A 13,624-nucleotide genomic window follows, 5' to 3' on the forward strand; every position below is an offset into this window, starting at 1 on the left:
CTATCAAAGTCAGGCCTGTCGCATGCTTCAGTCAAAGTGCACTTAGCAGCAATATCACGATTCAGGCGAAAGCCAAATGAACCATCTCTCTGGTCATCCAGAGTGATAAAGGAATTTATTAAGGGACTCTTTAGAGTCTTCCCGCCCATCCAACGCCCACCTGTGCCGTGGCACCTCAATACAGTTCTATCGCAGCTTATGAGGCCACCCTTTGAGCCCATACATAAGACAGACTTGCAGTTCCTGTCATGGAAAACGGCCCTCCTCCTCGCCTTAACATCTGCAAGGAGGGTTAGCGAAATCCAGGCCTTTTCAGTGGAGGAACCCTTCTTACAATTTCGTCAGGACAGGGTTATATTGAGAACAAATCCTACCTTTATTCCCAAGGTGGCGACGTCTTTTCACCTCAACGAACCCATTATTTTACCTACTTTCTTCAGCAAGCCAACCTCGGAAGCAGAAAGAGCCTTACACTCTCTAGACATCTCTAGATGCCTAAAATTCTACATTGAAAGGACAAAAACGTTCCGCAAGTCCAAGCAATTATTCATTGCATTTGAAGGGCAGAGAAAAGGCCTTCCATTGTCGAGACTGAGTATTGCTAGATGGATATCCTCAGCCATCCTGAAATGTCACGACAAAGCGGGGAAGCCGCTATGTTCTAAAGTGCATGCACATTCAACGAGGAAAATGGCAACCTCGATGGCCTTGTTCGCAGGAGTGGCACTGCCAGACATCTGCAGAGCAGCAACGTGGAAGAGTGTGCATTCATTTACAAGACACTACTGCCTAGACACTGCGTGGAAAGAGGACACGGCAGTGGGGCAGGCTGTGCTGAAGCGTCTATTCCAGTAAGGTATGGCCTGATGGCATATTGTTTTTTGCTATACAGTACTTTGACTTGTACTTACATGCATTTATCGTATTGCTGATGCTTTCCTAGCTACTATTATGTCATTGCTTTGCGGCAGAGCTTCCTTCTAGGTTCTGCCCTGGAAACGCTACCAGTATGGTGAGCACTGCTTACTACTCTGATACAAGCATGTGAATCTATGAAAGATGTAATACTGGAGAAGGAATTAGTTACTTACCTGTACACTATAGTTCTCCAGTATTATCTTTCGTAGATTCACATGCGCCCGCCCGCCTCCCCGTTTCTCAGGCAGATCTTGTTCTCGGTATTTATCCATGTCTCTCATTCGGGGACGGAAATCTGAGGCAGGAAGCTGCTGCTGGGGTGTGTGAGGGCAGGGCAGCATTTCTGATTGGCTGGCTTTTGGACCAAAACAAAAAAATGGTCTGGTTACCAAATAGTGCTGCCCCTATGGGGATTTTCTATGCAGTTTTTCTTCTCTATGATACTGCTTGGTCATTCTGTTACCGTGAGACTCCCACCATGACGACGGGGAAGATACAAGCATGTGAATCTATGAAAGATAATACTGGAGAACTATAGTGTACAGGTAAGTAACTAATTCCTTTTGTTCGATAGTGGTGTAGAATAATATTGCACCCAAACAAGCCACAGCCAATGTAGCGTAATTACCCATGCAACATCTTGTATTGTAAATGCTGTAAGACAAATCTCTTCCATACTGACACTGTACCAACCAGTAAAACTTCATTTTTCCAAACTCTGTAACTTCTGTCCTCTGCCCCAGAAAGTTCGTACGACCATCTGTGTGTGCATGGCCACCAGGAACATGAACTCTAGTGGACCTACGAGCTTACTGGCAAATCGCTCAAAACTATTCAGAGGGGAAGCCATTAGGCCAGGCGTTTTTGCCCAAAGGCATTCATTTGAATGCCTTTGTTATCTCTTCATTCGCTATGTTCCTATCCAGCATTTCCCTATTAGGTCTGTGTAAGGTGGGCACCGGATTATCCCATATGATTGGTGTAGGAAGTGTAAGACATTTGATGCATACACACAGTCAATAAATAATACACACTAATGAATGAAAAAGGCTCAGGAAAGAGGCTGCAGGTTTGCATTCGGAAACCAAGCAGGCTGAACCAACAAGGGGGCACAGGTCTCACCATGCTTGGAGACACCTTTGGTCCATTTCCACTCGGACCAGGGGCGACCATTGCAGAGGTGTCTTGAGGGTTTTTCACAGCTGAGTTACTAGTGGTCAGGGGGCTGCACAGAGAGGTTGCAGGCAGCGTTGAAGAGCCCCCTCCTGGCAGGTTTAATGCTTTTTAAGATGACCTTCAGTTGAGCTCAAGCAGAATATATTGTGTATTCCAAAATTGAAAGACCGACTGTAATTACTGAATTATAACAACCTGGCTGTTAAATAGGAAGGGGACTTGGTTGGAAAATGCATTGCTTCTGATAAATAACCCAAGTTTACAAAGTTCTAAACCACTATAGTAAGATCTAGAGAGAAGACACAAGGGGAGGAACTGAAGGAAAACACCGCCGGTAACCCAAAAATATTAAGCGGAGATAGAGAGAACCCTGAAAACATGTAACAGAGTGACACAACTTGGCAAGAACTGAATAAAATTAACAATGAGAGACCACAGAAGCAGCAACAGAATTCAGAGCGATAAAGTATGAAAAACACATTAAGGGCAACAGAGGGAGAAAACAAAGCGGACAGAGGAAGAACCAAAGTGAAAAAGTAAAGTAAGAGGAAAAGGGAAAATATTGGTACAATGAAAATTGGGGTCAGCTGACAAAATGGGTTCAAGTAAATGGAACTTTTAAAGAACACCACTAAACATCAAAGGATTGCTGTCTAATCAATCAATCAGGATTTGTAGAGTGTGGCTGCTTCACCCATGAGGGTCTTGAGGCGCTGTGGGATCATGCTGCAGGATCACGCTGCCTGTTCCTGTTGGGAACATCCAGGTATTGAAGTCCTTCCTGAACTGCTGGAGCGATGGTGAGGCTCTGAGGTGCAGGGGGAGGGAATGTCATGTCTTAGCCGCCAGGTCTTGAGGTCCTTCCTGAACTGCTGGAGCGATGGTGAGGCTCTGAGGTGCAGGGGGAGGGAATGTCATGTCTTAGCCACCAGGTCTTGAGGTCCTTCCTGAACTGCTGGAGCGATGGTGAGGCTCTGAGGTGCATGGGGAGGGAGTTCCAGGTCTTAGCCACCAGGTCTTGAGGTCCTTCCTGAACTGCTGGAGCGATGGTGAGGCTCTGAGGTGCAGGGGGAGGGAATGTCATGTCTTAGCCACCAGGTCTTGAGGTCCTTCCTGAACTGCTGGAGCGATGGTGAGGCTCTGAGGTGCAGGGGGAGGGAATGTCATGTCTTAGCCACCAGGTCTTGAGGTCCTTCCTGAACTGCTGGAGCGATGGTGAGGCTCTGAGATGTATGGGGAAGGAGTTCCACATCTTAGCCACCAGGTCTTGAGGTCCTCCCTGAACTGCTGGAGCGATGGTGAGGATCTGAGGTGCATGGGGAGGGAGTTCCACATCTTAGCCACCAGGTCTTGAGGTCCTCCCTGAACTGCTGGAGCGATGGTGAGGCTCTGAGGTGCATGGGGAGGGAGTTCCACATCTTAGCCACCAGGTCTTGAGGTCCTCCCTGAACTGCTGGAGCGATGGTGAGGCTCTGAGGTGCAGGGGGAGGGAATGTCATGTCTTAGCCACCAGGTCTTGAGGTCCTTCCTGAACTGCTGGAGCGATGGTGAGGCTCTGAGATGTATGGGGAGGGAGTTCCACATCTTAGCCACCAGGTCTTGAGGTCCTCCCTGAACTGCTGGAGCGATGTTGAGGCTCTGAGTTGCATGGGGAGGGAGTGTCACGTCTTAGCCACTAGGTCTTGAGGTCCTTCCTGAACTGCTGGAGCGATGGTGAGGCTCTGAGGTGCAGGGGGGAGGGAGTTCCAGGTCTTAGCCACCAGGTCTTGAGGTCCTTCCTGAACTGCTGGAGCGATGGTGAGGCTCTGAGGTGCAGGGGGAGGGAATGTCATGTCTTAGCCACCAGGTTTTGAGGTCCTTCCTGAACTGCTGGAGCGATGGTGAGGCTCTGAGGTGCAGGGGGAGGGAATGTCATGTCTTGGCCACCAGGTCTTGAGGTCCTTCCTGAACTGCTGGAGCGATGGTGAGGCTCTGAGGTGCAGGGGGGAGGGAGTTCCATGTCTTAGCCACCAGGTCTTGAGGTCCTTCCTGAACTGCTGGAGCGATGGTGAGGCTCTGAGGTGCAGGGGGAGGGAATGTCATGTCTTAGCCACCAGGTTTTGAGGTCCTTCCTGAACTGCTGGAGCGATGGTGAGGCTCTGAGGTGCAGGGGGAGGGATTGTCATGTCTTGGCCACCAGGTCTTGAGGTCCTTCCTGAACTGCTGGAGCGATGGTGAGGCTTTGAGGTGCAGGGGGAGGGAGTTCCAGGTCTTAGCCACCAGGTCTTGAGGTCCTTCCTGAACTGCTGGAGCGATGTTGAGGCTCTGAGGTGCATGGGGAGGGAGTTCCAGGTCTAGCCACCAAGTCTTGAGGTCATTCATGAACTGCTGGAGTGATGGTGAGGCTCTGAGTTGCATGGGGAGGGAGTTCCACATCTTAGGCACCAGGTGGGAGAAGGAGCGGCCTCCGCTGTTTGTCCGCCCGATGGTTGAGGAACTGCCAGGTAGAGGGATCTGGAAAGGAGTACCCTGGTTGGGTGGTGGTAATTCACTCATTCATTGAGGTATGACAGTCCTTTGTTGTGTAGTGCCTTCGTTGTGTAGTATTTTTTCTAAAGCACACAGGAATGGCAAAGGAATTATAGAGAGCACACAGTAATAAGTGTATCTAATCTATTGTTAACAAATGGAGTGGTGCACTACCCCAATCAACTGTTCCAGTAACAATGAAAGGTCTGTTTTTCTTTTTGGAAAAATTATCTTTATTAAGTAATCCAACAAAAGGTGCATTAAACCTCAACCAACGCATTTCTTTCAAAGGGATTGAACCTCGTCAGGGTGTGTGTAATATCAAAAGCTTGCTGGAAAATCCAAAGTTGAAGTGGTCTCCTTACGGGACAGGACCATGTCCGGATAGCGGAGAGGTTACTGGTATGGTGATGACTCCAAATGGAAATGAGAGCCTCCTTGATAAGGGCCCGTGTGATGCGTCTGGAGCCGTGAGTGATCCGTGTGCCTTCCTCGTACCGCCTTTGGGTGATGTGGAATCCGGACATGGTCCGGTCCAGTCCCGTGAGGAGACCACTTCAACTTCGGATTGCACCACTCCATTTGTTAACAATTTTCATATATCTGCTTGGCAGTTTGCACCTTTCAACAGCAGGTGCAGGAGCAGTTTGTGCACACCATATTCGGGGACGTAGCTAAGAGGTGCGGCCTTGGGAGTCTGCTGTTGATCTTCGCCCTTCCGTGTTTCTAATCTATGGCGCAATTGAAATGTAACCGTTAAGTAAACTTACGTCATAAGTGCTGACCGGCTCTGTGGAACTGCAACATGTCAGCACTGGTTCAAATGCCAGCGGAGACACGACGTGTTGTTTTTGTCTGTACGTCATGTCATTTTAAAGTCAGATTGAAATGAAATTTGCATTTATTTCAACTATGTTTATATTAAACCTTTTAATTGTATTTTGGACAGAATAAGTAACAAAACAACCCTTCCTGCCGACATAGATTTTTCTAACTATTAAGTGTCATTAAGAAAGCTGCAGAACATGTTTTGGAGTCTCGGAGTAAATGACCAAGCATATTGATGCAGATCTAACTCACTTGCCTGACGTGTTGTCATATACATCACTCGGTTTCAGTGAGAGAGGATTTGCGTACTCTAGCTACAAAACCCAAGGTTCTTGCGAGTTCACAAACAGAAGAAAAACACCTGCCCTGGCAGTGATTGGAAAGAGAAGGCCTGGCTGTGCTCTTACAGCACAGGGTTGAGTGGGAGGAACCGTTCTCGAGAAAGCGGGATGTTTGCATGGCGTTTGTCACAACAGCAGCTAAAGTGTCAGGCAATTTGGCGAGCAATTTCATGCAAAAGTGATGCTTGTGAAGAGAACTCGGGTTCAGCGGCTGGCGGTGGTGGCAGAAAGAGGCAAACGCAGCTGTGTGTGCTTTCTCCAAAGGAGACATCCGTAGATGATCAGCCATGTTTGTTGTACTGCTTCTCCTTCCATCTATGTGAGCTGAACCTTTTCTCCTGTCCAGAAGGTATAACTGACTAGTGTTCCTCCCCAGCATTGACTGGAAGGAAACACTCCGTTGCCTCGCCGCATCCCCTGGAGCAAGAAGAAAGTATGGATTCGTGTATTTACACTATATTTTTGACAAACGCAGTGATTTAAGTTTGTTTTTAATCTTTATTGCATGTGTGTACGTGCATGTGTGTGTCTGGTGGCCACCAACAGATATCGTCTTTAAGTCTTGGGACAGTCAGGAGTTATCTGTAGTGATTGTTCATCGTTTTCCACCTGAAACCCAAGGTATAGGGCACCCTTTTAATGGAGTGGGATTAACGGGACCTGTTTAGTCCCAGAGATCAATGGAGGGTGGAGAGGGACATGCGCTCCATGGTGCATGGGTTCCGAGGTGCTCGACCCGTGGCACCGAGAGGCTGCGTTCTGCTCACAGGCCCCTCTTCCCGCCAAGCAGGGCACAAGTCCTAAAAAAAGAAGTAGGGGGGTGGTAGACGCTGTCACCGGAAGTGACGTCACGACAGGAAGTGACGGCACAAAAGGTTGCTCTGATCTCGTCCCAGAGAGGACAAAGTGTGAAGTCCATCTGTTTGGCAGAGGGGACGGCGTCCACCCGGTAAAATAAGTGGGGGGACGCCGTCCACCCATGTGGTGACACTCAGAGCCAGTCCAGGCTCAGGAGGTAACAAAACAGCATTCTGGAACTTGCCGTTTTGCTGAGTGACCCACACAGGTGAGGCCTTTTGGTCTGCAGGTATGGCTACTGAATTATATTTTGGCCCGTGATAATTTCCCACATGTACACCGATAGTGTTGCAATAAGGGTTTATGTCGTGTAGTTTTGGAGGCTATCCTCAAGCCCTTGCTGGGCTCTTTGTCTTCAGTGTGGCTTGTTAGCAGGATGGGTGACCAGCTGGTCTTAGGTCCACACTCACCTGGGTGGGACATGCTGGTGACGCTGTTTCCGGGCTCAGTATTGAACACCACTACCCCCTTATCGCCCTTGCTGGCTGCGTTCTCAATCTTCTCCCGGAAGGTGCAGTAGCCCTGCTGGATTAGCGATATCCAGGCGCCCTCTGCCGGCGCTGTGAAGTTGGCGCTGGGCATGCAGGCAGTCTAGCCATCGTCCTCGGCAGGGCCGGACTGGGAACCAAAACCGGCCCTGGCAAAGTGCTCGGCCGGCCCCCCTCCCCTGGGGGTTAGGGTGTCGCCGAGCTCTTTCCCAGGGCCGGTTTTCGGCCGGTTTTGTTAACACGGCCGATTTTGAAGCTCAGCTGCAAAAACGTCCATGCAACAAAAACGGCCCCAGGGGCCCAAAACCGGCCCCCACACATGCAGCCCACCGGGGGATTGACCGGTGCCCGCTATGGCCAGTCCGGCCCTGGTCCTCGGGCACCGCCACCACCCCCTGCACCCGCGTCCTCGGCGAGTGCTGGATGAATATCCCAACTCCCCCACGTCGAAGCGGGTGTGGTTGTTTTTGGTGTGGGTGCAGTTCACGTAGGCCGTCCAGATGGAGGGGTCCACCCGGGAGCCCGTCAGGGTCCAGGCCGCCAGCATCAGCAGGAGAATCGTCCACATCCATCTGTTTGGCAGGGGGGACGGCATCCACCCGGTAAAATAGGTGGGGGGACGCCTTCCACCCGCGCAGTACCCCGACTTGAGCCCTGCCGCCAAGGCAAAGGGTGTGAGGGAAGGGGCAGAGGGAGGAGGGTGCTGCAGGCACTGGAGGTTGTAAGGGAGGCTCATAGGAGGTATTGTGGAGATACAATGAGGGAGTAAATCCTATTGAGTGGGGGAGGGAGGCAGAGAAAGGAGGTGTGTGTGTGTGTGTGGGAGATAAAACAAGATCATTTTTCCCTATCCATTCCTGATAGGGAAAATGATCTCTGGGTAGAAAGGATGTTGAATTAGGGTACCTTGTATCCTGCTGTTCCTTACCGTTGTTGACTGTGGGAAGGGGCCATGACAGAAGAGGTAGAGCATCTAGTGGGTCACGTTATTCTTCTTTAACAGAGTGAGTGTGTACGTATACATATCTGTTTTAACTTTTGCCCTATTTCTCATCTATCAATATCTTTAATCTACATATACTTACCTCCTTTATGTATCTATATACTTTCAATGTACTTATAGATCTATATGTTTATCACTTTCTTCTAATTTAGTATTTCCAATGCACTACCCTATTTCTCAGCCTATACTTCGTTCAATATATCTTCTAGCCCAACCTTCCGACTCATCTCAAATTTCTTTCTACTACTCCTTCCAATGCACTACCCTATCTCTCATCCTATACATCTATCAATACATCCTCTACATCCACACTCTCATTTATCCCAAACCCCATACCACCACTATGATCGCTTACAAAAAAAAATCCTTCACTCTTTTATCCCTCCACTATCCTTTTCAATCAAAATTAACAGACTAACATGTTCACTTTTCAAATTCCATATTCAACTATACTAATATACTACCCAAATAACTGATTAACATATCCCCTACTCAAATTACTTCATATTTGTACTATACTAATTTTCAACACTAATCCTTTATGGGTTCCGGAGTGGCATGCTACTCGCCATAACAGCGCTTCAACACCTATCAGGGGTAACAAGTGCTATATGAATGCAAATCTTTCTTCCCCTTTTATCCCTCTGCTATTCTTCTCACTCCAAGTAACTGACTAATATCCACCACTGAAATTACTTCATATTGCACCATATTAATTCACCACTAATTCTTTATAGGTTCCTGAATAGCGTGCGTCAACAAGCGCTATATAAATACAAACTTTTGTCCTCCTCTATCCTTCTGCTATCATTCCAAATCCAGATAACTGACTAACCTATCCACCACTTAAAATGTACTTGCATGTTTCAGTATACTAATTCAACACTAATCCTCTATGGGTCCCGGAGTAGCGTGCTACTCGCCGAAAAAGCGCTCGTCAGGGGTAGTAAGCGCTATATAAATGCCATTACAATACAATACAATACAATTGGTGATGTTGACCTTTCAAGGCTTATGTTAGGAGGTGGTTGTAGGTATGCACCTCAGCTAAATTATCAAAAAGTAATAATTTTAAAATCTTTGTGCTGGCAACGTTTACATTCTAAAAAGGAACAGGAATTTATTTTCTATAAGAAAAGACCGGGTACTCCAAAGATAATCAGAAGATCACAGCATCTGTCGAGCTTAAGATGTGATCCCAAGAGGTGTTCAAGCGCTTAGAGAACTGGTGGAATGGTCCATCTTGTCTGCACTGAAATGCTTCCAGTGTTTATAATGAGAGTGAACAGCAGTTTATCTCTGCTCAGCTTCCTGTTGCCAGATGACCCCAGGACTTTCAAGAGAAGCAGAGTATTGAATAGATACTCTAGCCGAGATTCACAGAAAGTAGACCGAAAATTTAGGAGTGGCAAATGCCCCTTGTGTATGTGCAGACCATTTTTTTCGACCGCAGGTAATCACCGTCCCACTGGCATGCAACCAGTAGATGCTGGAGCTGCTGTCATACATTGGCTCCCATTAGAGAGTCATGCACTCAACCAGCGTATCTCTCTGTGAATTAGGGATACACTGGAATCTACATTTGACACACCAATGGCATGCCCTCAAGTGCAGTGTATTTACAGAAGCAATATGCATGCTTGTAAAGCAGTTTGTGCGTCCCCAAGATTGTGCGTCCCCACTAATTATCTTTGCAGTGGCGGCTGCCGCAAAACTCAAGTGGAGTGGCGGGGAGGGAGGGGCAGGACGAGGATTAGGGAAATCATTTTTTAGGTCTCGCGACCTATCGATGTGCGCAAGCGCATCGAGCGGAGCGAGAATTCATGTGGCGAAAACAGCTTCAAACCAAAGGGCTTTCAGCCCCGCGGTTTTCATGCAGTGCCCGTGAACCACGTGATAACATGCACGCGCATTCAGGGCCAGCCAGCCCAGCACATCAAAGGGCTTCTCCTCCCCTAATTATTCATGGCCGGCCGCAGGCCGGCCGTACTTTCAGTTTCCCCGGAACGGCTAATTAGGGGAGGAGAAGCCCTTTGATGTGCTTCACACCAATGCGCCTCAGTCATTCCTCTTCTTTGTATTTGCTTCCAGACTCCGATCTGCTCATGTGCACAAGACGCTTTACACGTTACACTCATCTGCCTGAAGTGGGAGTTTTAAACAAGCAAAGCTGGTCCTTCTGTACTTGCAGTTTCACTTCTAATGTGTGTTGTTATTTATCATGATTTTTAGCTGAGGTGTATCACGCTTGTTCATGAGTTTGATCTCTTCATACTGTGAAATGTTTTCTAAGTTGTTTTTGATTGTCTTACCACTGGAGGTCTCCCTGTGCTACATTTAGCCTCTGACACATGCAACGCCACTCAACCACGCAACGCCACTCAACCACGCAACGCCACTCAACCACGCAACGCCACTCAACCACGCAACGCCACTCAACCACGCAACACCACTCAACCACGCAACGCCACTCAACCACGCAACGCCACGCAACCACGCAACGCCACTCAACTACGCAACGCCACTCAACTACGCAACGCCACTCAACTACGCAACGCCACTCAACTACGCAACGCCACTCAACTACGCAACGCCGCGCAACTACGCAACGCCGCAATGCCACGCAACTACGCAACGCCACGCAACAACGCAACGCCACTCACACATGCAACGCCACGCAACTACGCAACGCCACTCAACTACGCAACGCCACTCAACTACGCAACGCCACTCAACTACGCAACGCCACTCAACTACGCAACGCCGCGCAACTACGCAACGCCGCAACTACGCAACGCCGCAACTACGCAACGACGCGACGCCACGCAACTACGCAACGCCACGCAACTACGCAACGCCACGCAACTACGCAACGCCACGCAACTACGCAACGCCACGCAACTACATAACGCCACTCAACTACGCAACGCCGCTCAACTACGCAATGCCGCGCAACTACGCAACGCCGCAATGCCACGCAACTACGCAACGCCACGCAACAACGCAACGCCACGCAACAACGCAACGCCACTCACACATGCAACGCCACTCAACTACGCAACGCCACTCAACTACGCAACGCCACTCAACTACGCAACGCCACTCAACTACGCAACGCCGCTCAACTACGCAACGCCGCTCAACTACGCAACGCCACTCAACTACTCAACGCCACTCAACTACGCAACGCCACTCAACTACGCAACGCCACTCAACTACGCAACGCCACTCAACTACGCAACGCCACGCAACTACGCAACGCCACGCAACTACGCAACGCCACGCAACTACGCAACGCCACGCAACTACGCAACGCCACGCAACTACGCAACGCCACGCAACTACGCAACGCCACGCAACTACGCAACGCCGCGCAACTACGCAACGCCGCTCAACTACGCAACGCCGCTCAACTACGCAACGCCGCGCAACTACGCAACGCCGCAATGCCACGCAACTACGCAACGCCACGCAACAACGCAACGCCACGCAACAACGCAACGCCACTCAACTACGCAACGCCACTCAACTACGCAACGCCACTCAACTACGCAACGCCACTCAACTACGCAACGCCACTCAACTACGCAACGCCACTCAACTACGCAACACCACTCAACTACGCAACGCCGCTCAACTACGCAACGACGCTCAACTACGCAACGACGAGCAACTACGCAACGCCGCAATGCCACGCAACTACGCAACGCCACGCAACAACGCAACGCCACGCAACTACGCAACGCCACTCAACTACGCAACGCCACTCAACTACGCAACGCCGCACAACTACGCAACGCCCCAACTACGCAACGCCCCAACTACGCAACGCCGCAACTACGCAACGCCGCAACGCCACGCAACTACGCAACGCCACGCAACGCCACGCAACTACGCAACGCCACGCAACTACGCAACGCCACGCAACTACGCAACGCCACGCAACTACGCAACGCCACGCAACAACGCAACGCCGCTCAACTACGCAACGCCGCGCAACTACGCAACGCCGCAATGCCACGCAACTACGCAACGCCACGCAACAACGCAACGCCACTCACACATGCAACACCACTCACACATGCAACGCCACTCAACTACGCATCGCCACTCAACTACGCAACGCCACTCAACTACGCAACGCCGCTCAACTACGCAACGCCGCTCAACTACGCAACGCCGCTCAACTACGCAACGCCGCTCAACTACGCAACGCCGCTCAACTACGCAACGCCGCAATGCCACGCAACTACGCAACGCCACGCAACAACGCAACGCCACTCACACATGCAACGCCACTCAACCACGCAACGCCACTCAACCACGCAACGCCACTCAACCACGCAACGCCACTCAACCACGCAACGCCACGCAACCACGCAACGCCACTCAACTACGCAACGCCACTCAACTACGCAACGCCACTCAACTACGCAACGCCACTCAACTACGCAACGCCGCGCAACTACGCAACGCCGCAATGCCACGCAACTACGCAACGCCACGCAACAACGCAACGCCACTCACACATGCAACGCCACGCAACTACGCAACGCCACTCAACTACGCAACGCCACTCAACTACGCAACGCCACTCAACTACACAACGCCACTCAACTACACAACGCCACTCAACTACGCAACGCCACTCAACTACGCAACGCCGCGCAACTACGCAACGCCGCAACTACGCAACGACGCGACGCCACGCAACTACGCAACGCCACGCAACTACGCAACGCCACGCAACTACGCAACGCCACGCAACTACGCAACGCCACGCAACTACGCAACGCCACGCAACTACGCAACGCCACGCAACTACGCAACGCCACTCAACTACTCAACGCCGCTCAACTACGCAATGCCGCGCAACTACGCAACGCCGCAATGCCACGCAACTACGCAACGCCACGCAACAACGCAACGCCACGCAACAACGCAACGCCACTCACACATGCAACGCCACTCAACTACGCAACGCCACTCAACTACGCAACGCCGCTCAACTACGCAACGCCGCTCAACTACGCAACGCCACTCAACTATGCAACGCCACTCAACTACGCAACGCCACTCAACTACGCAACGCCACTCAACTACGCAACGCCGCAATGCCACGCAACTACGCAACGCCACGCAACTACGCAACGCCACGCAACTACGCAACGCCACGCAACTACGCAACGCCACGCAACTACGCAACGCCGCGCAACTACGCAACGCCACGCAACTACGCAACGCCACGCAACTACGCAACGCCACGCAACTACGCAACGCCGCTCAACTACGCAACGCCGCTCAACTACGCAACGCCGCGCAACTACGCAACGCCGCAATGCCACGCAACTACGCAACGCCACGCAACAACGCAACGCCACGCAACAACGCAAAGCCACGCAACAACGCAACGCCACTCAACTACGCAACGCCACTCAACTACGCAACGCCACTCAACTACGCAACGCCACTCAACTACGCAACGCCACTCAACTACGCAACGC

At 50.8% G+C, this 13,624-nt stretch overlaps 1 protein-coding gene across 1 annotated transcript in view; it reads left to right on the forward strand.

Moving 5' to 3' along the window:
• The window catches only part of FAM151B (family with sequence similarity 151 member B), a 504,061-nt gene that overhangs the window by 282,442 nt on the left and 207,995 nt on the right, over positions 1-13,624 (forward strand). The gene's annotated exons all lie outside the window — the stretch shown is intronic.

Source organism: Lissotriton vulgaris, chromosome 3_1, assembly GCF_964263255.1.
Source record: "Lissotriton vulgaris chromosome 3_1, aLisVul1.2, whole genome shotgun sequence".
Taxonomy (NCBI): Eukaryota; Metazoa; Chordata; class Amphibia; order Caudata; family Salamandridae; genus Lissotriton; species Lissotriton vulgaris.